At 41.0% G+C, this 24,469-nt stretch overlaps 2 protein-coding genes across 3 annotated transcripts in view; one reads left to right on the forward strand and one right to left on the reverse strand.

The window, feature by feature from the left end:
- AVEN (apoptosis and caspase activation inhibitor) overlaps window positions 1-24,469 on the reverse strand; it is a 169,871-nt gene that overhangs the window by 139,622 nt on the left and 5,780 nt on the right. The gene's annotated exons all lie outside the window — the stretch shown is intronic.
- The window catches only part of CHRM5 (cholinergic receptor muscarinic 5), a 49,472-nt gene continuing 34,041 nt past the window's right edge, over window positions 9,039-24,469 (forward strand). Inside the window, exon 1 of one of the 2 annotated variants that reach the window (XM_054666812.2) lies at window positions 9,039-9,512. The gene's annotated coding sequence lies outside the window, so the exon portion shown is untranslated. The remainder of the gene's footprint in view (window positions 9,513-24,469) is intronic. The other variant, XM_054666811.2, reaches the window with a different exon arrangement.

A 24,469-nucleotide genomic window follows, 5' to 3' on the forward strand; every position in this document is an offset into this window, starting at 1 on the left:
AAAACACACACTCACACACACACACACACACACACACACACCATGGAGAAAACACTGAAAATCAAGAAAAAGGAAAAACCAACTCATCACAAGGCAACCCAAAGAAAATTAACGGCTAACTTCTCATCAGATTCAACGGAAGCCAGAAGGCAATAATATAACATATTCAAAGTGTTGCTAGGAAAAAAAATAAACTGTCAGCCAAGAATCCTACATACAAAAAAGCTATCTTTCAAAAGTGAGGGTGAAAAAAAGACATTCCCAGATAAACAAAACATAAGAAAATTTGCTCTAACAGGCCCACCTTACAAGATACACTAACAAAGTTCTTCAAACTAAAAACAAGTGGTCCTAAAAAGCAATTCAAATCCACATGAAAAAAACAAATCCACATGAAAAAAAACAGTAATTACGTAACTATAAAATATCACATAAATGCATGTTTCTTCTCTTGTCTTCCCTTTACTGATTTTAAAAGCAATTCTATAAAACAATATGTGTATAATTGTATTGCTGGGCCTATAACATAGATTTTTTTAAAAAATCAATATCCAACTATAGCTGTCTACAGGAGATTCACTTTAGATTCAAAGATACAAGTACCAGTAAAATAAAGAAAAAGCATTAAAAAATTCTATGCAAACAGTAAAGAGCTAGCATGACTACATAAATATCAGACAAAATAGACTTTAAAACAAAAATCATTATAAAGACCAAGAAGGCTGTTTTACATAATAATAAAAAGGTCAATCAAAAAGATATAACAATTGGGCCGGGCACAGTGGTTCATGCCTGTAATCCCAATGCTTTGGGAGGCCGAGGTAGGGAGGGTCGCTTGAGGCCAGGAGTTTGAGATCAGCCTGGGCAACATAGAGAGCATCGCTACAAAAATAAAAATAAAAAATTAGCTGAGCATGGTGGCATGAACCTGTAGTCCTAGCACTTGAGTCCAAGAGTTTGAAGTTACAGTGAGCTATGATCATGACACTGTACTCCGCCTGGGCAATGGAGTGAAACCCTGTCTCTTAAAAGAAAAAAAAGAAACATAACAATTATGAACATATAAACATATGCTCCTAGGAACACAGCTTCACAATATATGAAGCAAAAACTGACAGAATAGACGGGAGAATAGAAAGTTTAACAATAATAGTTAGAAACTTCAAGCCCCTATCTTTAATAATGGATTAGACTGACTAGACAAAAGGAACCATATGCTTAACAGAACCAGTAAAAAGATTTACTTACTGAAGCTGCCATCCTATTTAACTTACAATAAATAAGCAATAATGTACATTAATTTATAATCTGCTTAATTTAACTGGCCCACCTATGAACAGTATATTTGGACAACCTTATTCATTAAATATCCTCCTACCTTTTCTTTACAAAATAAATAAATAAATAAAAGAAGTTGCCAAGAGAATACTTAAAGATTATCACCAAGAGCCTTCAGATAAGCCAGTAAAATTTCAGAAGTTATTAATACTAATAACATATAACAACCAGACAACAGATCCTATTTAAAGCCTTTTACGTTTAAGAACCTAGTTTTTGCAGGTCCCTGGTTCTACTTTCTTCTGGAGCAAAAAGGTATAGAAAAGGCTTTCCTGTTTTGAAGCTAGTAAGGAGTTCAAAAACATTCACACATTTTTCACCCACCTCCTATGTTCCTCACAAAAGGTAAATTATATCATAGAGGCGAATAGGTACAATAGAAAGAAATGAGAAAAAAACACATTTAAGGAAACCCTCCAACAAAAAGTCACCAAAAACTAATCACAGGGATTACTAATGTCAAATATTCTCAATTAAAATTTTACAATGTGTATAACTGAAAAATAATACTAATTCAGCCCATTTCAAAATGTTTAATGTTACTGAGCTTTAAAATATATAACTGATTAATAGTTAATTGCCAACTTTTATATTTGTAACCCTATTAAGGTCATTTTTATCTTATATAATCATTTGGACCATAAGCAACAACTTACACTACTTTTTTCACTATTAAAAAACATTATCTTTTTAACAATAGAAAAACTCATAAACCATCATAATTAAAGAATTCAATGACAGTTTTCGATATTTGAAAAGTGTGCTAGGGCCGGGCATGGTGGCTCATTCCTATAATACCCGCACTTTGGGAGGCCTAGGCAAGAGGATTACTTGAGCCCAAGAGCTCAAGGCTGCAGTAAGCTATGATCATGCCACTGCACTCCAGCCTGGGTGACAGAGCAAGACTCTGTCTCAAAAAAAACTTTGTTTACTAGGCCTATACGAAAAAGGAAAAAAAGGCAGGGGGAACTACGCTAGCAAAAACAATCCTTTCAAGAAGTGAAATTTCAATAAAAGATTGAATAAAAAAGGATATGGATATACAAAAAAGGGCGTTTCCATTTGTCTTTGTGTATTAAATAAAATATACATTATATATTAAATAAGATATGCATGATCATATTTGAAAAAATTAATAAATGCAGTATATGGCATATATGTGAATTGTCTCTTGATCCCAGAACAATGTACATAATAATAAATAATTGGGCTCCAAAATACTGTGGCCATTAAGAATGGGAATAAAATGATCCACATGATAGTCAAATTCAACTGTTTCTCTAGCAAAAGAAGTATATACAGCTGTCCTTCCTTGTGGTCAGTATATGGAAAAAGCAGAGGGGAAGGGAGGAGAGAGGCATCCCACAAACAAGAAAATGGGAACTCAACCCTCAGTGCAGCTGTTCAACCACGCGTCTCACAGGCCTCTCATTCCATCTCTCTCTTTCCCTAAGTCCTTATATCTTTCTCATGTGTGTCATTTTGCTTCCAAGTCAGCTAAAACAGGAAGGCACAGGAAGGTGATCTGCATCTGTAGGCAGCCCACACCAGGAACAGACTACGGGATTTCTTAAAGTCAAGACCTTGCGAGTTCTATGCTTCAATGACTTAAGGGTAATTTGGGAAATTAGACTGGAGTGACTTTTATTGGACTAATTAGTGATTTTAAACTACACTTTGTGGACGTCCTTTTAGGGAGTCCTTGTAGAAAGGAAGGGGGAAATGGCAATAGAATCAGTTTCATTTTATCTGCTTTAAAAAAATGAGCTTCTTATAAGAATTTGGGACTTCTGAAGCTTTTTAACAAGGTTTGGAAATTACCAAATTAAGCCATTTTGCAAGTCCCAACTCCCAGGTAAAGTCTATGAGCTAGATTACCATCAACAACTTTTCTAGTAAAGAAGGCATTAAATGGTCCTATATAAAGACAATTTGCTTCTTGATGTGGTTATGATCTGAGAGAAAAGATACCGTTTTGCTTTGCCAATCTATTTAATCCACAGACACACACAATAAGTAGTGACACAACTAGGAGGCCTATAAGTAAAACATTTCCTTTGTTAAATCATATGATTAAAGGTCATCTGTATAAAAAATATCTTTATATAAATACCCTGAGCATTTCTGGGTGACCTTGGTGTGCAAAATATATTTACCTGAACCATTGCCACTGACCATTTACTGTTTTTCTGAAGGCGGAAAGGGATGCTTCAGGTACATCTGCCTCTCTGTTCCATTTTTGCTGGGATTTCACTGCATATGCTTAATGCTGCAAATGGCCAGATTTTCTTTTGTCTCTGTCTCAGTTAAATTTTCAACTCTCTTATCTACCAGCGTAAGTCTGGTTTCCTTAGTTACTCAGGTTTTAATGTCATCACATTCCACTTTCCAGAAAAATCAGACCATTAAATCGCTGTCTTCTGGCCCACGTGAAGATACTTTCCAAACCCTCAAGTCGCCAGAGGAAGAGAACTTTAACAAGTAAAGCATTACTGAACTAGAAGGAACCTAGATAGGTCAAGCCTCTGCCCTCAAGCAAGAACATGCAGAAATCACATTGCACCAGTCTGTCCTACGGCTAGGTTCTGGGGTTATGTTTACTCTTCACCTAAGTTAACCATTATTTTTTCCTTTATAAGCACAAATTTCCAATTTCTTAATCATTGTCATGGTCTGTTTTAAATTTCCTAAATTCCCCACCAGCTTTTTTAATGGTTATAATCAAAATGAATGTAGCATACTAAGGACTTGACCAGTGTCTCCTCCTATCACAGTGTTTTTTGTTTTTTTTTTTTTTTTTGAGACAGAGTCTCACTCTGTCGCCCCGGCTGGAGTGCAATGGCGCAATCTTGGCTCACTGCAACCTCTGCCTCCTGGGTTCAAGCGATTCTCATGTCTCAGCCTCCTGAGTAGCTGGGATTACAGGCGCGCGCCACCACGCCCAGCTAATATTTGTATTTTTAGCAGAGGTGGGGTTTCACCATGTTGGCCAGGCTGGTCTCAAACTCCTGATCTCAAGTAATCCATCTGCCTTGGCCTCCCAAAGTGCTAGGATTACAAGTGTGAGCCACTGGGCCTGGCCAAATGTTTTAAATAAAATGAAAATAAAAACAGTCACCTTGATAGTTCCTTCCCAGGATAAACTTATTTCTTTAAGTACAACTCTAAGTGGCACTTATTGTTACATTTGTCTGTCCTGCAATATGTCCACAGAGAGCTACTTTTGCTCCTTGCACCACTAACTTGCCAACATTCATTTAAGAGTGTTTCCTGAGTAGTTACTGAGTTCCAGCACTGGATCAGGCATTGGGAATACAAAGACCAATAAGCCAAGGGCCCAGGCCTCAAGAACTCACAGTGCTGTGGGAAACACGGAGAAGTAAACATATATAGTGTGATATCAGCTACTATAAAACATTCACAAGATGTTACGGAAGCACAGAAAAAACATCACCAATGGGGGAGAAGGGGGAATGCGGGACATCTTCAGGACCAGGCTTGTGAGCCAGTGGGAAGCAGGAGGATGACATCACAGGCTGAGGGAAGAGTATGTACGAGGACCCATGAGCGAGAAACAGTTCTGCTCTAGATGTAGACTCACGGCCTGAGATAAGCCTACTGAAGGAACGGCTGCTATCTTCCGCCAGCTGACTCTTCCCAACCTCAAGAACAGAGGGAACTCACATTATCCCCTGCCTTGGTATTAGCAAAGAACGTGCTTCTAACCAAGAGATAACAGCTGTTCAAAACAAAACCCGGGGAGATCACCAATGGGAAATTTTGAAAAAAGAAAAACACATTTAGCTGGGCACAGTGGCTCACGCCTGCAATCCCAGCACTCTGGGAGGCCAACACGGGCGGATCACCTGAGGTCAGGAATTTGAGACCAGCCTGGCCAACATGGCAAAACCCCATCTCTACTAAAAATATGAAAAATTAGCCAGGCGTGGTGGCACGCACCTGTAACCCCAGCTACTTGGGAGGCTGAGGCAGGAGGATTGCTTGAACCCAGGAGGCAGAGATTACAGTGAGCCAAGATCGTGCCATTGCACTCCAGCTTAAGCAACAAGAGCGAAACTCCATCTCATTAAAAAAAAAAAAAAAAAAAAAAACACGTTTGAGGATTCTGGGAAGATGGCAGCAGCAGCAGTATGGTTTTCCCAGGTCCCCTGATAAAAAATACAAAGAGCAACTAGGATAACAAAATCAAAAATCCATGGGAAACAGCCACAAAAGCCTAGGTGACAAAGTATCTCCACAAAGTCCCAAATATGAACAGGTACAAATCACCAATAGTCACAAGACCTGCAAGGTAGGTACCAGTGTCTGTGAGAGGAAGCAGAGATGGGATCAATGCAGCATCTGACAGACCTGGGCATCCCAAAACAAACAACAGGCACTCAACTGGAAAGTTCAGCGGGCCCATCTGGGAACAGCGGCTAAATATGTTGGGTCTACTCCAACAGCTGGTGAGTTCAAGGAATTTGCAGCTAAGGCTGAAGGAGCTGAGAATGTGGCCCCTTGACCTCTCAAAACTAACTGGCCAAAAGCTCTTTTGCCAGACAAAACTCCACTCTGAAGAAAAACTCCTGGGGGCAGAATTCAAATTGAGCAGAAGAGGAATAATAAAAGATAAAGGGAAAGGAAGGGTCAGATACAGGGGGTGAGGGGTGCCGGATTTGAGAAGCAGGGACCATCTTTTTAATCACTTCAAGACAACAGAAGACTTCTGGTACTCTAGAGTCCTGAAGCCTGAAAAGCTGTCCTTAACAGTGTGTCTCCCTTCTAAAAGCTGGGAAAACTGGCTTTCCATGAAGATGAGCAACAACAAAGGATCACAGTCAAATCCCATTCAAAGCTGTTATCATAAGGAAAAAGATAACAAAGGAGCACTTTTTTAAAAATTCCACAAAATAGGCCGGGCGCAGTGGCTCACGCCTGTAATCCCAGCACTTTGGGAGGCCAATGCAGGCGGGTCACGAGATCAGGAGATCGAGACCATCCTGGCTAACACAGTGAAACCCCACCTCTACTAAAAATACAAAAAATTAGCCAGGTGTGGTGGTGGGCACCTGTAGTCCAGCTACTCGGGAGGCTGAGGCAGGAGAATAGCGTGAACCCGGGAAGCGGAGCTTGCAGTGAGCCGAGATCGCACCACTGCACTCCAGCCTGGGTGACAGAGCGAGACTCCATCTCAAAAAATAAAAAAAAATAAAAAAATTCCACAAAATATCCAAAAATGTTTTATTATAATACAATCTCACTGTTTTAGGATAATTTGGGAAATTAAACTAACTAAAAATTCCACCCTCGGTCTTTAGGAGCTAAGAATAAAAAAGTAACAGTTGTCAACTCTCAGTCTTGCTCAGAAACAGCAACACATGAGGGGAAAAAAAGTGGGTAGAGAGACTCTAACAGACAAAAAGGTAAACCAACCCACAAAGCTAATGTTCAATGACACGTCTCACAGGGATCTTCACTCCATCCCTTTCCTTCTCCAAGTCCTTATATCTTTCTCATAGGTGTTATTTTATTTCAGAGATAAAATGATAAAAATGAGAGGCATGAAAGAGTAATTACCATTCGTTAGCAGAATCAACAATTGGAGACAGTACATTCCTGGCTCCTTAGATGCACTCTAACTTTCCTGCAAATAATACACCCTCAGATCTGAACAGTAACCATTACGTGACATAAAACTGGAAAGCGGCTGGGCGCGGTGGCTCATGCCTGTAATCCCAGCACTTTGGGAGGCCAAGGTGGGCGGATCGCCTGAGGTCAGGAGTTCAAGACCAGCCTGACCAACATGGAGAAACCCCGTCTCTACTAAAAATACAAAATTAGCTGGGTGTGGTGGTGCACACCTGTAATTCCAGCTACTCGGTTACAGTGAGCCAAGATCGTGCCATTGCACTCCAGCCTGGGCAACAAGAGCAAAACTCCGTCTCAAAAAAACAAAAACAAAAACAAAACCGGAAAGCAACTTATCTCTCCTAGGTTCTGCATTAGAATGAAGTGCACAGTACTATCAGATCAACAAAACAACAGACTTTAAAAAATCTTATTATGTAGTAAACTTACAATACTAATAGACACTGAGTTGGGCTCGCATGGGTACTGACCTCTCCATCTCACCTGGTCAATTATCTGCTTCCTGGTACTTGATTCTCTGCATGTGGCCACATGACTCTTTTTTCTTACAAATTTCCCCCTTTCCCTTCATACCACACTTCAGTCAAAAGTATCTCAGCAATATTTATCTCCTGGGCTACAAAATGTAAACTGAATCTTTAAAAAATATTACCAACAGGAGTTTTTGATCCAGTCAACAAACTTTTCTCCACTAACTAAACCCAAGTGTCTCTGCCTGCTTGTATGCTATGGAGTATGTAATCAGAAACAAATTAAATACTCAGAGAATTCCCTTCTCTGGTGAGTGGTCCATTTTAAACCAGCATAACCGTTTGGTCAAAAGCAAAATGTTTGTTTCTTCTTCACATTCAGAGTTCTAGACCATTACCTTCTAAATAACTCAGGTTCACCAAAATATCACTTGCCAACACCCACGTGTGGTGGCGCACGCCTGTAATTGCAGCACTTTGGGAGGCCAAGGTGGGTGGATTACTAGAGCCCAGGAATTCAAGATCAGCCCGGACAACATGGCAAAACCCCATCTCTACAATAAAAGTACCAAAAATTAGCCAGGCATGGTGGCACATCCCTGTAGTCCAAGCTACTCAGGAGGCTGAGATGGGACGATCACCTCAGCCTGGGGAGGTCAAGGCTGTAATGAGCTGTGATTATGCCACTGCATTCCTGGATGACAGAATGAGACTCTGTCTCAAGGGGAAAAAAAAAGGTATCATTTGACAAAGCTTCTCACCTACAATGAACCCAACCACCCATCTCAAATCCACCCACTCTGTTCACCTATTAACAATTCATCCAAAAGCCTAGAACTGAGCTCTCATACAAAATGAAACAAAGCAAAGCAAACACCACCACCCCATTTTAAACAGCATGGAGATCTCATCCCTGTTCCATAAAGTTAAGCAGATTCCCCAAAGAATGACATTTCAAAAGAGAAAATATCAATCACCTAAGATTTTTCAGGTAATGTCCCTATCCCCACATAACTATCCATTCTCGTAAGATGCCAATTAACCAAGATAAGTGATTTCAGTATGATTTTTTTGTTTTGTTTTGTTTTTTTTGAGACAGGGTCTTGCTATGTCATCCAGGCTGGAGTGCAGTAGTGTGATCAGCTTATTGCAACCTCCATCTCCCAGTTCAAGCAATTCTCCTGCCTGAGTCTCTCAAGTAGCTGAGACTACAGGTGCATGCCACCACACCCAGCTAATTTTTTTATTTTTAGTAGAGACAGGGTTTCACCATGTTGGCCAGGCAGGTCTCGAACTCCTGACCTCAAGTGATCCACCCACCTCAGCCTCCCAAAGTGCTGGGATTACAGGATTGAGCCACTGAGCCTGGCCAGTAAGCCTAAGGTTCTAAAATTATTAAAAACTCCATTGTCTAGCAACTAAGTAACGCACCACATACCATTTTCGTCAACAATGGACCATATTTACAACAGTGGTCCCATAAGGTTATAATGGAGCTGAAAATAATGTCATAGTGCACAGCATTATTCACAGGTCTGTGGCGATACTGATGTAAACAAACCTACTACATTACCAGTCATATAAAAGTCCAGCACATACAATTATGTACACTACATAATACTGACAATGATACTAAATGGTTTATGTATTTACTATACTTTTTACCATTATTTTAGAGTACAGTCATTCTACTTACTTTTTTAAAAAGCTAACTGTAAGCCTCAAGCAGGTCCTTCAGGAGATATTCCAAAAGAAGGCATTGTTACATAGGAGATGACAGCTCCATGCATTTTGCTGCCCCTAAAGACCTTCCAGTGGTACAAGATGTGGAGGTGGAAAACAGTGATATTGTGTCTGGAATTTATTCCTTCTTGTGGGTTCTCCGTCTCACTAACTTCAAGAATGAAGCCGCAGACCATCGCGGTGTGTTACAGTTCTTAAAGATGGTGTGTCCACAGTTTGTTCCTTCAGATGTTCAGATGTGTCAAGTTTCTTCCTTCCGGTGGGTTCGTGGTCTCCCTGACTTCAGAAGTGAAGCCACATACCTTCACAGTGAGTGTTACAGTTTTTAAAGGTAGTGCGTCCAGAGTTGTTTGTTTCTCCCGGTGGGTTCGTGGTATCGCCGACTTCAGGAATGAAGCCGCAGACCCTCGTGGTGAGTGTTACAGCTCATAAAGGTAGTGCAGACCCAAAAAGTGTGCAGCAGCAAGACTTACTGTGAAGAGTGAAAGTACAAAGCTACCACAGAATGGAAGGGGACCCAAGTGGGTTGCTGCCGCTGGCTGGGGTGACCAGCTTTTATTCCCTTATTTGGCCCTGCCCACATCCTACTGATTGGTCCATTTTACAGAGTGCTAATTGGTCCATTTACAGAGTGCTGATTGGTGCATTTACAATCATTTAGCTAGACACAGACCACTGATTGGTGCATTTTTACAGAGTGCTGATCGGCGCATTTATAATCCTTTAGCTAAACACAGAGTGCTGATTGGTGCATTTTTACAGAGTGCTGATTGGTGTTTTTTACAATCCTTCAGCTAGACACAGAGTGCTGATTGGTGTGTTTTTATAGAGTGCTCATTGGTGCATCTACAATCTAACTAGACACAGAGAGCTGATTGGTGTGTTTTTTACAGAGTGCTGATTGGTGCATTTTCAATCCTTTAGCTAGACACAGAGTGCTGATTGGTGCATTTAAAATCCTCTAGCTAGACAGAAAAGTTCTCCAAGTCCCCACTCAACCCAGTAAGTCCAGCTGGCTTCACCTCTCACTATTGATGATCCTGACCCTGTGTAGGCCTAGGCTAATGGATGTAATTGTTTGTGTCTTCATTTTTAAGAAAAATCTTTCAAAAGTAGAAAAGTATTTTTAAAATAGAAAACAAAAGCTTATAAAGATATATTTTTGTACAGCTGTACAATGTGTTTGTTTTAAGCTAAGTGTTATTACAAGAGTAAAAAAGGTAAAAATATTTAAAAGTTTATAAAGTAAGAAAATTACAGTAAACTAGGGCTAATTATTAAAAAAAGCATAAGTTTAGTGTAGCCTAAGTGTACAGTGTTTATAAAGTCTATAGTAGTGTACAGTAATGTCCTAGGCCTTCCTATTCACTCACCACTCACTCACTGACTCACTCAGAGCAACTTTCAGTCCTGCAAGCTCCATTCATGGAAAGCACCCCATACAGGTTTACCATTTCTCATCCTATACACAGTAATTTTACTGTACCTTTTTTATGTTTAGACACACAAATACTTACCATTGTGTTATAACTGTCTACAGTATCCAGTACCGTAACATGCTGTACAGGTTTGTAGCCTAGGAGCAATATGTTATACCATACTGCCTGGGTGTACAGTAGGCTACACCATCTAGGTTTATGTAAGTACCCTCTATGGTATTGCACAAGGACAAATCACCTAATGACATGTTTCTCAGATATATCCCCATTAAGCAATACATGACTATTTATTGTAGCAAAACTTAGAAAAATAGAATTGCAAAGTCTTAAGCAGTTCTTTTGTATGCAATTACATTTTAATGCATACAACAAGTTCAAAAGAGTCTTGATTTTTTAAACACCTTTTCCATGCCTCAAAATAGAGGTTTTAGGCTGGGCGCAGTGGTTCACACCTGTAATCCCAGCACTTTGGGAGGCCAAGGTGGGTGGATCACGAGGTCAGGAGATCGAGACCATCCTGGCTAACACGGTGAAACCCCATCTCTACTAAAAATACAAAAAATTAGCCAGGCGTGGTGGTGGGTGCCTGTAGTCCCAGCTACTCGGGAGGCTGAGGCAGGAGAATGGCGTGAACCAGGGAGGCGGAGCTTGCAGTGAGCCGAGATCGTGCCACTGCACTCTAGCCTGGGTGACCAAGCGAGACTCCGTCTCAAAAAAAAGAAAAAAAAAATAGAGGTTTTAAAAGGTTAGTGTTCTTTTCTGCTTTTAGAACTTTCTTACTGATGCCTTTACAAGTTGGTTGCACAATATAAATCCAAGGAGGCAAATTAGAAATTTGGTTGAAACAATACTATTTCTCTTAAAGCATGTAGATCATCTGGTTTAAGCCTCTAAGCACCTATCCTTGTTAACTAAAGGGTTAATGCCATCACCTGGCAGAACATCCCCTCTTCTCACACCACCTCACAACTCTGAAATGGATTTCAATTCTCACTGCACTTTCATTAGTACTTGCTCTGACTTACAGATGGGCAGCTGTAACTTCATAAAGCTATGTATGCCTTCATAAAAGCTCCTCATATCACATCATTCAAGCCCCTTGACTGAATTACGACCTTACTCTCCTTGTCATGAAAAGCTGTAAACGAAATTAGGCCAAATTTCATAAGACACAAGATATAATCTCCACATAACTTTTTACTTGTTTTTATAAGAAAAGGGCCAAACTCCAGCCCTAACCAGTAAAAGCTGTTTGATTTGCCATTTTGTATTAAAAAAACAAATGGACCTACCAAAATTCTCTTCCTTTTAAGCACCTACCTTATATGGAGACAGTCTATATGCACACACTGACCAAATGGTGAGGAATCACTGGGCCATTCATCTGAAAAGTCTTTTTCTGCATATACACTTTACCTGACAGAAAATGATTTCATGTATGCTTCTCTAGCTTTCCAGCATCTGAAGCTCCTCTTTTGAATTTATTCTCCTTTTCAGTTCTTCCCCGATGAAGAGTCTATAAAATGCCTATCTTTTCTCATTTGTGGCCTGGGTGAATTTTTCTATGAAAAAATTGCATCTTTTTCTTTTTCTTTTTTTGGAGATGGAGTTTTGCTCTGCCGCCTCCCAAGTAGCTTAGGCTACAGGCACATACCACCACACTCAGCTAAAAAATATTTTCTGTATCTTTTTTTTTTTTTGAGACGGAGTTTCACTCTTGTTGCCCAGACTGGAGTACAATGGCGCCATCTTGGCTCACCACAACCTCTGCCTCCCGGGTTCAAGTGATTCTCCTGCCTCAGCCTCCTGAGTAGCTGGGATTTCAGGCACGCACCACCATGCCCAGCTAATTTTGTATTTTTAGTATATACGGGGTTTCTCCGTGTTGGTCAGGCTGGTCTGGAACTCCCGACCTCAGGTGAGCCACCGCGCCTGGCTTATTTTCTGTATCTTTAAGAGCACTTACACATGGCCGTGTAAGGTGGCTCATGCCTGTAATCCCAGCACTTTGGGAGGCCAAGGTGGGCAGATCATTTGAGGTCAGGAGTTCGAGACCAGCCTGGCTAAAATGGTGAAACCCCATCTCTACTAAAAATACAAAAATTAACTGGACATGGTGGCAGGTGCCTGCAATCCCAGCTACTGGGGAGGCTGAGGCAGGAGACTCACTTGAACCCAGGAGGTGGAGGTTGCAGTGAGCCGAGGTTGCGCCACTGCACTCCAGCCTGGGTGGACAGCGCAAGACTCCATCTCAAAAATAAAAATAAAATAAAATAAAATAAGAGCACTTCCACATGACAACATTAACATGAAAAAGAAGTGAGCACCCATAGCACTTGTGCAAGCAGCATTCTTAAAGTCCATAGAAAGCAAATGACAACTACTGCAAAATTTGTACTTAGAGAATTCAAGTGCAAATATTTTGTAGATGGAATAAGACGGCATTGTTTGCAATAAAGACAAGTACATGCATTATATTTAAAACCTACTCCTGCCACACAATGCATGACATTTGAAAGCTGTTTGGCTGGCATGCCCTTCTTTTCTAGCTGAACTGCTTTCTATTGCTCCTCAGCCATCAAATGAATGGCATCATGGCCACATGTTAGCAAAAATTCCTTCTTTCTAATCCCGACAATTTTAACCAGAATGGAGAAATAAGAAAACATTTTTCAGAGGCAGAACGATTCACAAGACAATTTTCCCCATGACAAGACAGAATACTACTATAATCTGCATCTCCCTTCTGCAGCTCTTTTCAATTGTGACCTTTAGGAAGCTCTCCCAACATTAGGGAGGAAAAAATATTTAATTAAAAGAAAGGGCAGCAAAGGCGCCTACAGAAGGGAGAAAGCTTTTACCTTGTATTAGAGAAAGGTGGATTTTCTCAAAGCTCCCCATCCATCAGAACAAAATGCAAATCCCAGGATCAGGATTATGCAGCAGGAAGGGTACACAAACTTTGAGGCTGGGCCACAGCCTGACATGCAAGCCTGAACATCTGCATGCTGGTAAAATTCCCTTGGAGTTAGAATACTAACATTATGGGTGCCTTACACCTTTTGCATAAGTATGAGGTTATCTCTCTGCTTCACAGAATTTTAAAGACTCCAAGGATTCTGCCCACTGTGATTAAAAAAGGAAGGCATTCCCCCAACACACACACACTCTCCAGCTTACATTTTCCTGACCTTCTGGCCGGAAGGATGAGATTTCTCTTGGATTTTTGCTACCTCTGTACCACCACTGCAGCTCTGCTGAAAGCTTGCCTTTGGCTCAAAGCCAGATAGAAAAGAACAATGAGGCCGGGCGCGGTGGCTCACGCCTGTAATCCCAGCACTTTGGGAGGCCGAGGCGGGCGGATCACAAGGTCAGGAGTTCAAGACTAGCCTGGCCAACATGGTGAACCCCCCGTCTCTACTAAAAACACAAAAATTAGCCTGGCGTGGTGGTGTGCGCCTGTAGTCCCAGCTACTCAGGAGGCTGAGGCAGAACTGCTTGAACCCAGGCGGAGGCTGCAGTGAACTGAGATCGCGCCACTGCGCTCCAGCCTGGCAACAGAGTGAGACTCGGTCTCAGAAAAAAAAAAAGGAAAAGAACAATGAGAAACTTACCCCTCTCATCCCCCACTCAGGTTGCTACTCCAGGCTTTCACTTCACGATCTGCCAGCTTTTCTTTACTTTTCTGAGTCCTCAGGTAATCTGCCCACTGAGTTTGGTTGCCATCAGCAAAAGAAATAGGCTGTGGTGGGCTAACCTCATCTTGGCCGAGTCCTCCCTAGTAATCTTAGTAACAGTTGTTGCAGCAGCATCTCTCTTGGCCACATCACATAATGATAGCCGATACACACCAGAGCTCAGGCGCAGCCCACCTCTCACCTTCCTCTTGATGATGCTGTCAGGGTAGAGAAAGCCTGGTCATTCATTCTTGCAAAACCTGAGATTCAGTGCACAATTTCTTAACCTCCTCTTAGGTGTCACCATTTATTTCAGACTCTAACAAAAGATGGAAGAAAACAAAAAAACTCTCTGACCTCTGGAACACTGTCCTATTCTTGCCCCTACTCTGTAAGCCTCTGTTGCTTGCCATCCCTTCAATCACGCCAGGCTTAAAAGGCCAGGTGAGCAGTTAAATATTAAAAGTAAACAGCTGCTTATTGTGTGCTGCTAGCAACTAAAAAGACCTAATCTATACACCTTCGGGCTGTGAAGGGCATCAAAGAAAGAAAACATGTGTTAGAAATTCTGACAGATGCCACGTTTTTGGCCAGGGAAATTTAAACTCATTCTGGCTCTTTTTATTGACGGCAAAATAGAGGACTCTATCCAGAGAGGAGCCCAGAGAGTGGATTTGATTTCAGATGCAAGCTAAACCTCTTCTCCCTTCACTGGTTTTAATCATAACAGGAAAAGCATAAAACCTGCTACCAGAAAATAAATGTGAATGTTTCCAGAATATTGCAAGTAATCCCTTGCTTAAACACAAAATCCTTTATTCAATTACACAACAAATACCTACTGAGAGCTGATACTATGCCAGGCATTAGTCAATGTGCTTGGATTATAGCAGTGAACAAGACCAATTCCATGCACCCATGAAGTTTGCATTCCACCAGAGGAGTCAAACAACAAAAAAGGAATACTTTATAATGCTATTATAAATACATAAGACACCATCACTTCAGGTAGTGATAAATGGTATCAAAATAAAGTAGGTATGAGATGAAGAGTGATGGGCGGCAATCTCTGTGAAGAAACCTCTGAAGGCCGGGCGTGGTGGCTTACACCTATAATCCCAGCATTTTGGGAGGCCAAGGCCAAGACTGCACCACTGCCCTCCAGCCTGGGCAACAGAATGAGACCCTGTCTCAAAAAAAAAAAAAAAAAAAAGAAGCACTTTGCTCACAGAATATTCATTAAGGAAAACTATCAAATTAAAACTACAAATTACTATAAATAAAAAGGAAGGCCAGGCACAGTGGCTCACATCTGTAATCCCAGCACTTTGGGAGGCCGAGGCGGGCGGATCATGAGGTCAGGAGTTCGAGACCAGCCTGACCAACATGGTGAAACCCCGTCCCTACTAAAAAAGAAAAAAAAAATACAAAAATTAGCCAGGCATGGTGGCACACGCCTGTAATCCCAGCTACTCAGGAGGCTGAGGCAGGAGAATCGCTTGAACCCAAGAGGCAGAGGTTGCAGTGAGCCGAGATCGTGCCATTGCACTCCAGCCTGGGCGACAGAGCAAGACTCCGTCTCAAAAAAAAAAAAAGGAAAAAATAAAAAGAAAGAAAGGTGGCGAGGCCAGTCATGGTGGCTCACACCTGTAATCCTAGCACTTTGGGAGGCCGAGGCAGGTGGATTACCTGAGGTCAGGATTTTGAGACCAGTGTGGCCAAAGTGGTGAAACCCCGTCTCTACTAAAAATACAAAAATTAGCTGGGCATGGTGGTAGGAGCCTGTAATCCAGCTACTTGGGAGGCTGAGGCAGGAGAATCGTTTGAGCCCGGGAGGCAGAGGATGCAATAAGCAGAGATCGCACCACTGCACTCCACCCTGGGCGATGGAGTGAGACTCCATCTCAAAAAAAAGGGTGGCATTTGAGGTGAGCATGTGAAAATGAATAAGATTCTGAAATATGAAGTGTGGGAGGGAAATGTAATTTACTAGAGTTTTGGTTGCAAACTATAGAAACCAACTCTGGCTAATTTAGGTAGAAAAGGAATTTACTAAAAGAATTTCTAGTAGCTTATAAAATCGACAAGAAGTTTAGAGAAATAGGCTGAATAAAAAACGAGCAGGAAGCAGGCAGCAGAGAACCCAGCCACATGAACAATCAGAGAAGTAGACTAGAGTGGTTAGGATGCCATGGTAACCGCCATAGTGAAGACTCTCTTAAGTGTCCCTTCATCCATACGTCATTGCTCAAGACTCGAAGCCTAATAAAGGACGTTATTGGGTCATCTGGTGAAACCTCTGTAAGGTTAAATAGAATTGTAGCAATGTTAATGTCCTGATTTTGATAATTGTGCAATGGTTATAAAAGATTTCCTTGCTTTTAGGAAATACACATTGAAGTGTTTAGGGGTAAAGGAGCATGATATCCACCGCTCAAAGTTTCAGAAGAAAAAAAAAAATTGTGTGTGTGTGTTTTTGTTTTGGTTTGGTTTTGCATGTGTGTGTGTGTGTTTGTGTGTGTGTGCGCGTGTGTAAAGCGGAGGAAGGAGAAAAAGGCACTGGACCTGTCCAAACTCAAGTGATCATCTTGCCCCACAAAGCCTGTGTTTACACTTACCACACACAACACCACATAATCTCACCACCCAGAGATAATCCTTACGGTTTTTATGTGCATTGTCTTGCCTACCTGTCGTCCCTATTTTTATAATCACAATATATTTGTAGAATCATCTTTTCAAATTGGAATATATCTATGTTTCTGATAATACACAACAGTAAAAAATATGAATAAAGGAAAGACAAAGTTCTACATAATCCCTATATTTTCTCTACTCCAAACACAGATTAACAGTTTGATATTCTTCTACACTTTTCAGAGTTTTAAACGCATACATATACCTTATAATTTCCACATATTGTCATTTTTTTTAACTTAAAAGTCTTATGACATCTTCCCAGTTTTACGAGAAAAGAATCTACATCAAATGTTAACAGTGGTTATTTCTGGATGATGATATTAAAGGGCACTTTTATTTTCTTCTTGGTATTTTTCCTATTATGTGACAGCAAAATAGATGAAGCTTTTAACCTCAGGGTGTAACTTTTAACCTTAGGATATAACTTTTAACCTTTTATATTAAAGGGGAGGAAAGGAAACACGGATTAATTTTGATGACAAGGGGAGATATGTTGAGAAAGGTCATACTTGAGATGAGTTTGGAATTGAAGAAATCATATAAGGAAATCAGGAGGTAATGTGTCAATCACATATAAGCTGACGTCACCCAGGATGTAGTAAAAAATATAAACTATAAATCAGGTACTCAAATTTTCCAAGGAATGATAAAACAGGCCCATGAAAAGATAGACAATCAGAACAAGGATCACTGAGGACAAGAGGAAAAAAAATGATAGACTATCACATTTCACTAAGTAACTAAATCACTAGTTTTTGCCTTCTTAATACACTGATATGGATATGTGATCAATTCCAAATTGACAGTTTCAGAAAAAGTAAGTCTCTCACATTAAATATTAAAAACTTCCCCTGCGGTCTTTTGTTCAACCTTAAGAGAGTTCTGTGCTTTGGCTGAGCCAAAAACTCTGTTGTTCCAAAGACTAGAACTGTGGCCTACGTATAATAGAATTAAAGAGTGACATGATGTGTTTCGTCCCAAAGGAAGAAGTTTCTAACAATTAGAGATGCCCAAGAGTGGCAATGGCTGCTTCAAAAAATAGAATAGAAGTACTTCCAGAATGATAAAGACCTCTGCAAACCCACTCTACTACAAAAGCAACAAGAACACTGACAAAAATTCTCAACATATACTCTTTCAAAACTCTGCAAAGTAGCCAAAGACTCACAAAAGTCCAAGGAGTGTTTATTTAAAACAGCTAAATCTCAGTATGAACAGTAACTTGCCCCATTCCCATTCCACTCTACTCTGGTCTGCAGTCGCTTTGAAAATGAACAGCCTCGGCTCATACCTGTAATCCTAGCACTTTGGGAGGCTGAGGCAGGCTGATCACCTGAGGTCAGGAGTTCAAAACCAGCCTGGCCAACATGGCGAAACTCTGTCTCTACTAAAAATACAAAAAATAAATATAAAAAAATAGCCAGGCGTGTTGGTGGGCACCTGTAATCCCAGCTACACAGGACGCTGAGGCAGGAGAATCGCTTGAACCCAGAAGGCAGAGGTTGCAGTGAGCTGAGATTGCACCACTGCACTCCAGCCTGGATGACAAAGAGAGACTCTGTCTCAAAAAAAAAAAAAAAAAAAAAGAAAACGAACAGCCTCACAACTATGGTAACTGTGAAAACCAGCATCCTTGGATCCACTAAAAGGGGCAGAAAAGTTTGCCAAAAGCCCCATTCCCAGGAGGCTGACACCATTTGACCTCCCTGACAGCTCTGTGAAAAACTCCATTCTCAGGCCTTGACTTTATCCACCAGACTCAATTCACTCTGTGCAAACAGTCCTGTTACCAGAGAGTTTGTCAAAAACAATCAGCAACAAGGGTTTAAAATCACAGCTACCTGAGGCAAGGATCAGGTGAGGCTCAAAAAAAAAAAAAAAAAAAAAAAAAACTGACAAAAACCTTAAAGGAAAAAACTGAGGAATAAGATGTTCAAGAGGGCATTGTAGAACGTTGACATTACTGGGAATCTGGAAGATATACACATGTCCAAGGCTGTGGTCATGCCCAGAAAAGATCTGAGAAGGCCCTAATATCTCACCTCTGGCTGCCCTTAAGGCTCTGCACAGGCAGGAAGTAAACACTAAGGCAGAGGTGTAAATTTCCTAGCAGAGCACTGAAAGCATAAGCATACCCCACACACAGAGAGACCCCCCCCCCTCAGAAAAAGCTGGGAGACTTCATGCTTCAAGCCATTTAAAAAATTTTTTAATGAAGAAAGATAATACATATTCAATAAATAATAAGATTCTAAATATTCTATACACATATGTTCATGTGTATGTATGAATGAGTATATAGTTTGCATCTGACCTACACACTGTAACAAGAGAAGGCCAGGTGCAGTGGCTCACACCTGTAGTCCCAGCACTTTGGGAAGCCAAGGCAGGTGGTTCACTTGAGCCCAGGAGTTCGAGACCAGCCTGTGCAACCTGGCAAAATCCTGTCTCTATAAAAATAAAAAAATTAGCCAAGCATGGTGGCACACATCTATTCGGTCCCTGTATTCAGAAGGCTGAGGTGGGAAGGATCACTTAAGCCAAGGAGGTCAAGGCTTTGGTGAGCTATGATCATGCCATGGGCACTCCAACATGGGTAACAAAGTGAGATCTTGTCTTAAAACAAACAACAACAACAACAACAAAAAAGAAGACCCTGAATGAGAGAGGACAGCAAAGTGGCAAAGTGACTACAAATACAGTAAATATATTGTGTTCACCTAATGTCAGTCCTTACAACAGCTGTGTAAGGTAGATATCCTTAATCACCTTTCACAGGCGAGGAAACTGAGGCTCAGGAAGTTTCAGTAACTTTCCTGAGATTTTACAACTAGCACATGGGAGGTGAGAAGGTAGGATTCTAACCAGTCTGTTAGACTGCAAAACACACCACCATCATCGGCCACCACATTGTACCTTCACCTGAAAGAAAGAGGAAAAACACACAGATGCCAAAAAAAAAAAAAAAAAAAATTGGGAGAGAAAGTAAGGCAAAAAGCAGAACACTTACTTGGTTTTGAGAGGTTATATCTTAGTTATTCATTTGTCTATAAATTTATTTACTACCTTGAAATAACAATTACTATTTGTCCACAACTCTTCACCTCTAATCCTCAAGTTTTCAGAGATTCCCCTCTGCAGAGGTTCATGCTACCCACCAGAGTAGACATTCATTCTCAGGCTTCCACAGCACCTTCCCCTCTCCATCCAGGGACAGAAAACAGCTGAGGCTCAAACCTGAACCCTCCATCACCCCCACCACCACCACTGCCAACTCTAAAAAACCCTCTACTTTAAGTTTACTTCCATATTGTAAAAATGAAAAACAATTCAACATGTATGTTTAATTTTTCTTTCCAAGGTATGTAAAATACGTGCTCATAAAATAACACCTGGCCACATCTTAATTCAATAATTCCCTTGGCTGACTACTAGAATAAGAGGGGGAAAAAAAGTTTTAGGAACTGGGCAAGGTGGCTCATGCGTGTAATCCCAGCACTTTGGTAAGCCGAGGCAAGGGGATCACTTGAGTCCAGGAGTTCAAGACCAGCCTGGGCAACATAGGTAGACCCTGTTTCTACAAAAAAAAAAAAAAAAAAAAAAAAAAAATTGAAAAGGAAATGGTTTTAAAACTTTAGGAGTTGTTTACATATTCGTAGTACTACTGACTTTAAAAAGAAAAGAAGCAGCAAAACAAAACACAACACTTGGGAATGGAGTGAAGGACACTAAGGGAAAACAGGAAGCCAAGCTTTGTCTTCAGAATAATACTCATTTTTTCATCAAGGTTTGCTCCCAGAAAAATCATAACTTCCTTGGAAGGATTTGAAGTGTAATGTATCTGTAACAGGGATTAAGACTTCTTCAATAATATAAGAGTAATCTTCAATTAGCCCAAATATTGAACAGAGACACTCTATTTTATTATCAGCCTTGTAGTAAAAGGAAAAAATGATGTTGAAACATTCTAGTCCTCAATATCATGAATCCAGCTCACTAGAATGTGAACTCTAGATTCACAATAGAACTATAAATTCCAAGCCGAGCATGGTGACTCACACTTGTAATCCCAGCACTTTGGGAGGCCGAGGCAGGCGGATCACTTGAGGTCAGGAGTTCGAGCCCAGCCTGGCCAACATGGTGCGACCCCATCTCTACTAAAAATACAAAAATTAGCCAGGCATGGTGGCACATGTCTGTAATCCCAGCTACTCGGGAAGCTGAGGCAGGAGAATCTCTTGAACCCAGGAGGCAGAGGTTGCAGGGAGCTGAGATCACACCACTGCATTCCAGCCTGGGTGACAGAGTGAGTGAGACTTCAACTCAAAAAAAGAACTATGAATTCCAAATCCACTATGTAAATAAAATTCACATTGCATGAAACTTTTTGAGAATACTAGGTTTTGGGGGATTTTTTGTTTTGTTTTGTTTGAGACGGAGTCTCGCTCTGTCGCCCAGGCTGGAGTGCAGTGGCGCGATCTCGCTTCACTGCAAACTCCACCTCCCGGGTTCACGCCATTCTCCTGCCTCAGCCTCTCAAGTAGCTGGGACTACAGGTGTCTGCCACCTGCCCGGCTAATTTTTTTGTATTTTTAGTAGAGACAGGGTTTCATTGTGTTAGGCTGACCTTGTGATCTGCCTGCCTCAGCCTCCCAAAATGCTGGGATTACAGGTGTGAGCCACCACGCCCAGCCTGGTTTGGGGGGTTTTGTTGAGACAGAGTCTCAGTCTGTCATCCAGGCTGGAGTGATCATAGCTCACTGCAACCTCCAACTCCTGGGTTAAAAATCTTCCTGCCTCGGCCTCCTGAGTAGGTGGGAATACAGGCGTGCACCACCGTGCCTGGCTAAATTTTTTGTTGTTGTTGTTGACAGGGATCTTGCTTTGTTGCCCAGGCTGGTCTTGAACTCCTGGCCTTAAGCAGTCCTTCCACCTCACCCTCCCAAAGTGCTGGGATTACAGGTATGAGCCACTACACCTGGCCTAAATATTTTTTAATTTTCCCCAAATGTAACTGTGAATGGTCCTTTCAAGTCAGAAATTACAGAAATCCAAAATAGATGACTATGTTTGTTTCACAGAATATACATCTATTAACAAACTCTCGGTGTCAGTAACTTGACACAGTTAAATACAGAAATAGAGGAATCACAACACTGATAATGATAAGCCAAAAGAATACATATGAGTTTTTTTGTAACAGCCTATTATCCCAATTATGCTTTGCTTAGGTTTTTTTTTTTTTTTTTTTTTTTTTGAGACAGTTTCGCTCTTGATGCCCAGGCTGGAATGCAATGGCGCGATCTCAGCTCACTGCAACCTCCGCCTCCTGGGTTCAAGCGATTCTCCTGTCTCAGCCTCCCGAGTAGCTGGGATTACAGGCGCATGCCACCATGCCCGGCTAATTTTTATATTTCTAATAGCGACAGGGTTTCATCATATTGGTCAGGCTGGACTCGAACTCCTGACCTCAGGTGATCTGCCTGCCTCGGCCTCCCAAAGTGCTGGGATTACGGGCATGAGCCACCATGCCCAGCCTGCTTAGGTCAATATTAAAATGTTTGCTATCCCTCAATGTAAGTTTGACTTGGTACTAAAGAAATACGGATCAGACAGATTCATATCAGTCCTTAATGGCAAGAGGACTCAAAGGCAGAATTAAGTTTTTACAACAGGGAATGCATTCCATTAATCTCCTATATATTTTTTTGATTGTTGTGCTGTTTGCACACACACCAATGATGTGATATGGGCGGTAGGAAACAGCATCCTTGGCAGTGTTGTTCTTCACAGGAATTGCCTTTTAAGCAATTTAAGGCTTACAAAATCAGGTTGGTCAGATTATAACAACAGCATCCTAGCAGCATCAAGATAAAACACACACATCAGTTTGTATTTCTTTTCAGCATCCTTTGACAAAACCCACTCAAAAGTGAAATATTCTCCATAACCATTATCCATGCACTGCCCCATGACACCTTTGTAGAAAATTTTCAGACTAACAAAGCTGTTAATTATTTCCATCCAAGAGAAAAAGTATTAAAGTACTTATTTCTGGCACCTCAACACACACATACGCGCGCACACGCACGCACACACACACACAGGGCTTCTAACAAAAGAAAAAAAAATCAAAGAGAACTAATCCAGTGCCATAATAAGTTAGTCAGTAGCTTCTATCAAATAGAAATTACTATGTGTCACTATGGTCTTTATTGCTCCCTTTGATACTTCAAAGTGCATCAGGAAATAGTGACATCTGAATAGAAAACACCTTTGCAACCACCTAATTTCTAGAAAAAGGCTAGTTAAGTCATGCTATGGTGTGGTTAGGATCAAATGACCTACGTAACCTCTCTAGAGGTCACTTGCCCAGTGCTGTAAAAAGTAATCACTACTTTTTCTGGAAAAAAATAAGAAAACCAACAATGACTTAGTACCTACTCTTCCAGAAAACACATGCCAGTGGTATCGATTTATGAGCGAGCTATTTTCCATCCTAGCAGCAGTTTAAAACGAAGAGAATAACACTATTAAGAATGACAAAACCTGGAAACCATATTCTGCAAATGATGGATAGCCAGAAAACAAAAAAGCTCTGAATGAATTCATGCAATGAACCATCTTACTAAGAAACAAAGGGGCTATGATCTTAGCTGTCCTCAAAACGGAGTGTGCACATACCTAGGGGTTCAGAAAGATTTTCCAAGGAGTATATGAGCAGTATGTTTTTCAGGGAATCAACTTCCAGATATTCAAGATCCACGGTCTTTCCCAAAACAGTCTACCCTAGAAGGCACCTGAAGACAGCACAACTGCTTTTCAGCCATTCTCAATCTGGCTGTATTCCCCAAGCCTCAACAATAGGATAATTTTAAATATAGATGTTGAGGATGTGTAACTCTAAAGAACATGTAATATGCCCTTTTGCAAATCAGGTAGTTCCAATTATTTGCTTTCAATCAAAGTGATGGAGAACCTAATACAGTCATCACTTGACAGATTCTTAAAATACTTTAAAAATAACTTTTTGGCATACAAGTAGAGATATTTAATGAACTGAGTGACATTGATATGGCAAAACTCCAACATTCCCATCTACCTATTTATGTGAACAATGTTTCTCAATCCTTACATCTATAAAATCAAAAATTAGGAAAAGAATTGACACTGAATCCTATCTCGTGCAGGCAATAAGTAATGTTCATCCACGGATACTCAAACTCATTAGGGAAAATGAGACTCATTCACAATGAAGTTTTACCTTTATGTTTAATAACTGCAAGGCCGGGCGCAGTGGCTCATGCCTGTAATCCTAGCACGTCAGGAGGCAGAAGCGGGCGGACTGCCTGACCTCAGGAGTTCAAAACCAGCCTGAGCAACACGGTGAAATCCCGTCTCTACTAAAATACAAAAAATTGGCCGGGTGTGGCGGTGTGCACCTGTAGTC

Source organism: Pan troglodytes, chromosome 16, assembly GCF_028858775.2.
Source record: "Pan troglodytes isolate AG18354 chromosome 16, NHGRI_mPanTro3-v2.0_pri, whole genome shotgun sequence".
Taxonomy (NCBI): Eukaryota; Metazoa; Chordata; class Mammalia; order Primates; family Hominidae; genus Pan; species Pan troglodytes.